Here is a 7,698-nt window from a genome sequence, read left to right as displayed (position 1 = left end):
CATACTATAATCAGATGCATAATAATCCATATTTAGATTTGGACTATGTCTTGGACTTGGATTTGGATGCAAAAATACATAAAATATTGGACCGACTTTATGAATAGCATGCCTTATGTCCTACTAAATCCAGCTAAATGGGTTTGGATTTGGTCAGATATCCAACCCAAATTATGATCTGTTGATATCATTACTTGGCTCTTATGTGACGTTTAGATATTAGAGTTGCAAGATATTTCCTGAGAGGTTAACTAAAACTCCTTGCAGTCAATTCAATCTTGACCAAGTAAGCACTGCTTTTGTTGGCAAAGTTACAAGTAAAACATTTCTGATCAATTGGATGTTTGATATGCAATTATAAGTTTGGTTTTCTAATGTAATATGTTGAGGATTGTAGAACCTGTTTTCTACCCTGATATAAATCATAAATTTTTGCGGATCTAATTTTGTGATAAGTTGGTCAAGGGTCGCAGAGGGTGGGCTCCGCAATGTGGGGTTTCAGGGGCGTCGGCCCTCAAGACAATTTTTTTGAAGGTAGTTCTGTAATTTTATTTTAGACTTCTTGTATCCAACAACACTAATAGAGTCCATGTAAAATTTGTTGACTCATATTTAAAGAGACATCCTCTTTTGCATTGTGTATCCCAATCAATAAAAGAAGGCTCAGTGTGGTCAGTCATGGATGTAGTCAGTTTTCGTCGAACCACATATAAAAATCTTTGTTTTCATGTATAGTTGTTTTCTTCTTTTATTTTTTTTGTGCTTATTTTTTCGATCCATCGGTATATAGGTCGAAGGGTCATTCCCTAATATAATAGACAAGACTGGGCTTTTAATTGATCGAGTAGATTGGATCCTGAAAGGCTCTATTTGGTTGCCAAGCTATTTGAAGATCCACAAACATCAATAAGGGTCTAAGGGTGCTATATGTCGTAAAAACCCATAGGTGTTGGAAGCTTTTTGCTAAGTGGGGAAACTCGCTACCTTGAAAGCTTGCTTAGAAAGCAGAAAACAACCCGCTTTGCCTAAAGGAGGGGAAGATTTGAGAATCCCACTTCCAAAATATGGGTAACTCAATTTCTTTAAATGGGAATCCCGCTTCCTCCTGGTTTCCCAAATGAATTCCCTTTTCTTTCCTTAATGTCTCCCTTTCACTTCTCACTCTATTCACCCTCACTTTCTACATTTTATATATTAAAAAATAAAAATATTTTTATATAAATAGGCTTGCATGTTTATTTTTATATCTGTTTATATTTGTGTTTACGCCATTTCTTATTTGTTTCTACCCATGCTTCATATTGCTTTCAAGGTGTTTCCTTTTTACGTGTTTGCATAATTGCTTCACAACCTGCATTCCCCTTCTTGCTTCTTCCCAGCTTTCACTTACTCTTATTCATCCTTGATAACTATGCAAAAACCACCATGGATCAAGACTTAGAGCACTATTTTCAGAAAGCCTATTCCAAAAGACTTTGGACATATGGCTTTTTTTTCTATGGTTGGGAGAGGTCTCATGTTAACCAGAGACCTAAGTGGGTAACCCCCAGTGTAAAACTTCACGAGTGACTCCCCCCTGCCCATTAAGTATAGTTTCTCCTTTGACTTGAGCCTTAAAGCAAAAAAAAAAAAATGCTTTATATATGCCTTTTGAAAGCAAAGAGTAGACTTGCTTTTTTTTTTATCTCATCTCAAATGATCTCAATGTGAGGGCAACCTTCATTATCAAATCACGGGACCCTAGTCCAAATTAATCACTGCTTGAAGTTGCCTTTATCCAAAGAGGAACTCGTGCAAATCCCAAGCCTCCCCCAACAAATTAATCATGTGAAGTTGGCATTCACTTCATTCATGTGACAGGCCAAGAAGGTATGTGACTAGCAGCTTACCCCTTTTCTTTCTTTACACAAACCGACTATGAGGTTGAGTCCAACTCACGAGACCCTAACAAAAAATCAACTAAAACATAACCGTTTACTTCAATAAGCTAGAAGGCAACTCTCACATGATAAATTTTGTACGGGCTCAATTGATGTTTATTTGAATCAAACACGTCTCACTTGAATTAGCAGTTAACCTTTTGCTGGAGTCCGAGCCACGAGCAGCTTGTTTAGCTAAGCTGAGTCTTGTGTTGAGCTCGGCTCGGCTCGGCTCGATAAAATGCTCTCTCTCTCTCTCTCACCATTGCATTGATTACAACACTACATTTAAATTGTGTTGTACTTCCTGTGAGAACATGATCACTATAAATCTAGAGAGATGCCTAAAGGTGGTGTGGATGTGCAAGAATGAATCAGCAGAGGAGGATGGGTCATGTACATCCATCTTTATTGCTATTTTTTGTAGCATCAAGCGTCTGTCTTGTGGGTTTCCTTCATGCTTCTCTCTCCTATGAATACTATGAGAGTTCATGCCCTCAGTTAGACGCCCTGGTCACCCGAGCAATGACACCAATCTTTTTAGATCCCACAGCTGCTTCTGCATTCCTAAGGCTTCTGTTCCACGACTGCCAGGTTCAGGTGGGTATCTTCTGATACAAAGTGTATCGGTCATTTATTTCTTTTGAATGCCCAACCACCATTTTTGTTTTGCCCAGCTATGTAGCTAACCGATTGAACCACCGTGCTGGTTACCCATGTGGTCAGCAGGTCCTGTGTCAAGCTGAAGGCTTGGGATCGAATCCCACTGGTGCATCTGGATTGCTTTATCACGATTAGGGCATGAAAGGCTGGGTGGTCGTGTCCTTAACTCAGAGTTTTACCTCACAGGGATGGGGGCCCATTAAATGACTCGGTTCATGGTGGAGATTTTCCTTATTAAAAAAGAGAGGAAGCTAACCAATTGTTATTAGAGTCCTTGATCCGAATGCACAATCTTGTATCAGCTCTCTAGAGACAAAAATAATTTTAAAAAAAAATAGTCAAAAAAATAGGATTTTCATTTTAGATAATCCAAGTCACCGACCACACATTGTCTGGCCTCTGGTTGGTAAAACCTTTGAGGTCCCCCCCTGCCCACCAGAGAGTTCACCTACCAGCCAACCTTGTGACAAGGGATGTCACCTGTGGGTTTTGAACTTTGGAAGTCTCGTCAACTTGGTGACATTCACAAGTCACCCCTACCAGATAGCAAGCTCTTATGAGCAGTCAAGACTCAAGGCAGGATTACCCTTTAGAGTTCGAGGGAATCTCTTTTTGAGGATATGACCTCCGGAAGGCTGCAGTTAATTGGCAATCCATATATGGTAAAAAGCCTAGTGACACAATAACGTCACAATTTCACATGATATAACTCAAAGCTCACTTTTGGAAGTGGTAAAATGCTTTTTGGGAAACTTCAAATATTTATATTATATAAAAAGCACGGGATGTACAGAGATGAAAAATTTTCATCATATTTCTCTGCCTTTTGAGATGTGAAAAATTTTCATATGTAGACTCGAAAAATCCTAGCCGTTGGAAGTACATGAGCACTGTTTTCCACAGTTCATTTCACATTTTGTTGAACTTCCAAATGAGCCCGAAGGTTAGTATCTAATCACAGACATGAAAAAAAAAGGAAATTGGCCTAAACTTTTAGCACATCAAACGTCTCACCTCTTTGCAAACGACCTCTAGACCTGCTGGAGTGATTTCTTTTGGAGGGTTTCCGAAAGATCTAGGGATTTCATAAGTACTTCGAATATCTGGAGGGATAGTGTTCGGAAGAATTCGCAAGTCTCCATATTCTCGTTGTTTATGATGACTATATCATTTCAATTAGTAGTAGTAGTTGCTGCTGTTCTCATTATTGCTGTTTCAATCTGAACAGGGTTGTGATGCATCTATACTGTTAGACTCGGACGGCGAAAATGTGAATTCAGAGATGCTTTCGGGTCGAAACTTTGGAATAAGAAAGAGAAGTGCCATACAGTTGATAAAGGAGGTAGTGGAAAGTGAATGTCCCGGTCAAGTTTCTTGTGCAGATTTAATTGTCATGGCAGCAAGTAGGTCGGTAGCCATCTCTGGCGGACCAAGAATTATGGTTCCCCTTGGCAGAAAGGACTCGACCGCAGCTAATAACTTGCTGGCTGATAGCTTTCTTCCATCAGCCTCAATCTCTGTGGATGAGTTACTCAATCTTTTCTCTCCCATGGGCATGACTATGGAGGAATCCGTTGCAATCCTAGGTATGTTATTCTCTTTGTTGTGTGGGAGCCTACCCATACACACACACACACATATACGTGATAAGTGTTAAATAAAATATGCCAAAATGATACGTGATAAATGAGTTTTTCAACTTTTTTTTTTAAAATTCTGACCCCACAGATGTAATCTATGTACTTGATTTTACAGGTATCAGCTCACACATGGTTGGGATTTTATAAGGTTTAAAAAATCAACGATCTAAAATCTTATAAATTTTTGAGGGTCCAAATATCATTTTTTTCATCGAAAATACATGATCCAGGTGTGGATTCCTCATAAATCGACCATACCCAACACATTTATGGGGTTGGAACTGCAAAAAAAAACCCTGAAAGATCAGAAAAACTCATTTAACATGTATCATTTAGCACCTACCTATTTCCCTATATATATATATATATATATATGGAGAGAGAGAAGGGATTAAGTGCATATGGCAGTTTACCATGAGCGAAGGAAGAGGGGTTTAGAGTTGTTTTTCCCATATCTAACAAAGCAGATGTATTCGACATGGTCGATTTGGCAACAAATGACACTTTGATCATGTTTTTCAGATAAAAAAGCATAATTTTTTAGGCCTTAAACATTTATGATATTTATAAAAATTTTACACCATCGATTTTCAAAACTTATAAAACAAGAAAAATGTGAAAAGGAACCCCTCAAAAGCCACATAGGCTTTGGTAGGCACAGATCAATGTAGGCGGCTACTCTCTACTATATATATGGTTTATATTTGGTACTATCGTTTGTACCTACAATCTAGTTTGAATCTCATGATGCAAGTTGTTTTGACGCAATCTAACCTCATAGATGTGTTCATCTAGATCAATTTGATAGAAATAGACTCTTGGATCATGTTTTTCGATGAAAAAAAACATTTTATGAGGCAAGAAAATTCTATTCCTTCGTAGCCATTGATTTTTGAATCATCGAAAAAAACTATACACAGGTTAGATTCTGGTGATCCAAAGTAAGTTCTCACTAAACAAAACAGGTAGATCACATCTTTCGTGTTAGATATGTGAAAAAGAAAACAAACATGGGAGTTTCACCCTATTTCTTAGGTCGTTTGCATATACAAACGATTGTAGAAAAGCTTAACCCATTATATATACATATATATAATATAGGAAGACTGAAATATGTAAACCAGCAAAATATGTAAACTATTATAAACTGAGATTTTCATAGGTTTTTTTTGCAAATCTAATGCTGGTCCATTTGCTTGGAATCGACTATTACATCATCATAATCGATAAAAATTGTTATTTTGTATGCTTGAATATTTACAAAAATTCTGAGCTATATATATAAAAGAAAGGGGTCTAGCGTCTGGTAGGTCCAAACCGTCCAACTAAAGGAGGACCATCCTATAGATTTCAATCGGACAGTCCCCTCTCTCTCTCTCTCGTATGCGAAGACACACATCTACCACTTGCCGGTGCCTGACCCACCCACCCACACACCACCTGTTAGCACTGCCTTCTTCTGCCAGCATACTGCCACTGACATGCTCAGTGATTGGTGAACCTCCGGTGGGCCGACCGGACGTCTCTTGGATTGCCAGCCGGCACCGGTGATTGACGATGTGAAGGACGGGAGGGGGGGAGGCAGTGGATGTGGAGTGGTGGTGGTGGTCGGCCCATCTTTATGGCGGCAAGCCACTGCCGAGTTGGCTGGCCGCCATCCATTTTTCGCTAACAGTTTTTGTTCCTTTCTCTTAAATCTAACTGATGTGAACTACATGTTTAGTTTTATAAGAACCAACTCTTGAATCATGGGATTATGTCGTCCCCATACATCTTTTTTATTTTTTGTGCAGATGAGACCCTATTGTGATCTGTAAAGTTTGCTTAGTAGAAAACAGGTGCCGACAGTCAGGTTGCTTTGATTATATATTTATATAAAGTGGTAGCTGCCTACTCACAGCCTACCACCTGTGACCGGGTGTTTTCAAGTTTTTTTTTTTATATCTGTCCCTGCAGATGTGTTCTGCTGGAAAATGATACTTGAATTATGTTTTTTATAATTATATATAATTTTTTGAGTCATAAATATTTATGAAAATCTTAGGTCGTTGATTTTTAAACATTATAAAAAGCTTTTTACGTGTCCGTATTGGACAATCGAAAAGATTCATATAAAATCAAGCTACCATCTACTCTCTCTATATATAGATGCACATGGGTCGATCTAATCCGAGGGCCCGCATGGCCAAAAGCCCGGCCCATGGCCGGGCCAGGCCAGGCCAGAACAGCCCCCTAGGTGCAGATGTGCATACAGTATCAATGAGTTTGAAACTCATCCATGCAAAGTTGTCTTGAGTCGATCCGACCTGACAGATGTGTTCAATTAATGTAGTCAATTGTTAGAGGTCGACCTTTAGATAATCTTTTTGGACAAAATAACAATTTTTTTAAGTAAAAAAAATGGTGCATTTACATCCGTCGTTTTCTGAATCACCGAAAAAACGTGTACACTCGTTAGATTTTGTCGATTTGAAAGTTGATTCCTCCCAAACTGACCATATATATCATATTTGTCAGGTTAAGCTCACTTGAGAAAACATGAGCAAAAAGATACTGCTCGTTTCAACTCATTGATATTGTATGCATATCAACACAAGAGACTTATCGTATATATAAGTAAACATTGCGTGAAAAATAACCATTAAAAATGTAGATATTGTGATGAAAACACGATATTTTCATTTGAATGAAAATTTCACGAAATTTTAAAAATCTCACGATATTTTGGAGTTTTAAAAATGGCAACCTAGAATGTCTTGTCACTATGCTCTAAAGAATGATTCTTGCATATCTGCCTATTTACATTTGCATACACGTCTTATTGTGCAGGATCACACACTCTTGGAGTGGGCCACTGCGTGAACGTGGTCAGCAGATTGTATGAACCCACAGAAGATGATTACATGAGCATCACGTTCAACCAATATCTGAGGGTATCTGAGGGTTTTGTGCCCTACCCCAACCCCTTTAACCAACTTAACCTTTTTACCTAATGATCTCACTCCCACTCTGTTCGACAACCAGTACTTCAGGAACATAATGGCTGGAAGAGGTCCCTTCACTATAGACTCGAGGACGATGACCGACCCTCGCACTTTGCCGATCGTGGCCGCATTCGCCAATGACCTGCAACTTTTCTTCCAGGCCTTCACCTCTGCATTCATTAAGCTTTCAGCTCATGGAGTTCTTACTGGGAATGATGGAGAAATCAGAAGGCAATGCAATCAAGTTAATTGAATTCTTTTGGCTCATATTTTGCACTGATAGAGAAGTTGTAGTCTCTGTGAGAGAGAGAGAGAGAGAGCCGATACCACTCATGAAGATCAACAAAATGTTGAACCCATGAACTGAACAAGAACAAAAGCCAAAACAAATAAAGAAAGCACAAGAGAAAAGAACATTAGACAGATAAAATGGGCTCACGCGCATCAGCAGGAGGGAGTGGAAGATCACTAAGATGCATACGCAAGATCGCA

At 38.8% G+C, this 7,698-nt stretch overlaps 1 pseudogene across 1 annotated transcript; it reads left to right on the top strand.

The window, feature by feature from the left end:
* The first annotated feature begins 2,277 nt into the window (after nt 1-2,277).
* Nucleotides 2,278-7,464, top strand: LOC149827314 (peroxidase 29-like; annotated as a pseudogene). Its single transcript, XR_016434878.1, has 3 exons — nt 2,278-2,519; nt 3,811-4,168; nt 7,052-7,464. The product of XR_016434878.1 is annotated as a peroxidase 29-like (transcript).
* The last annotated feature ends 234 nt before the right edge of the window (nt 7,465-7,698 follow it).

Source organism: Nuphar pumila, chromosome 10 (assembly GCF_984573655.1).
Source record: "Nuphar pumila chromosome 10, dmNupPumi1.hap1.1, whole genome shotgun sequence".
NCBI classification, from domain to species: Eukaryota; Viridiplantae; Streptophyta; class Magnoliopsida; order Nymphaeales; family Nymphaeaceae; genus Nuphar; species Nuphar pumila.
This window is presented reverse-complemented; position numbering and strand designations above follow the sequence as displayed.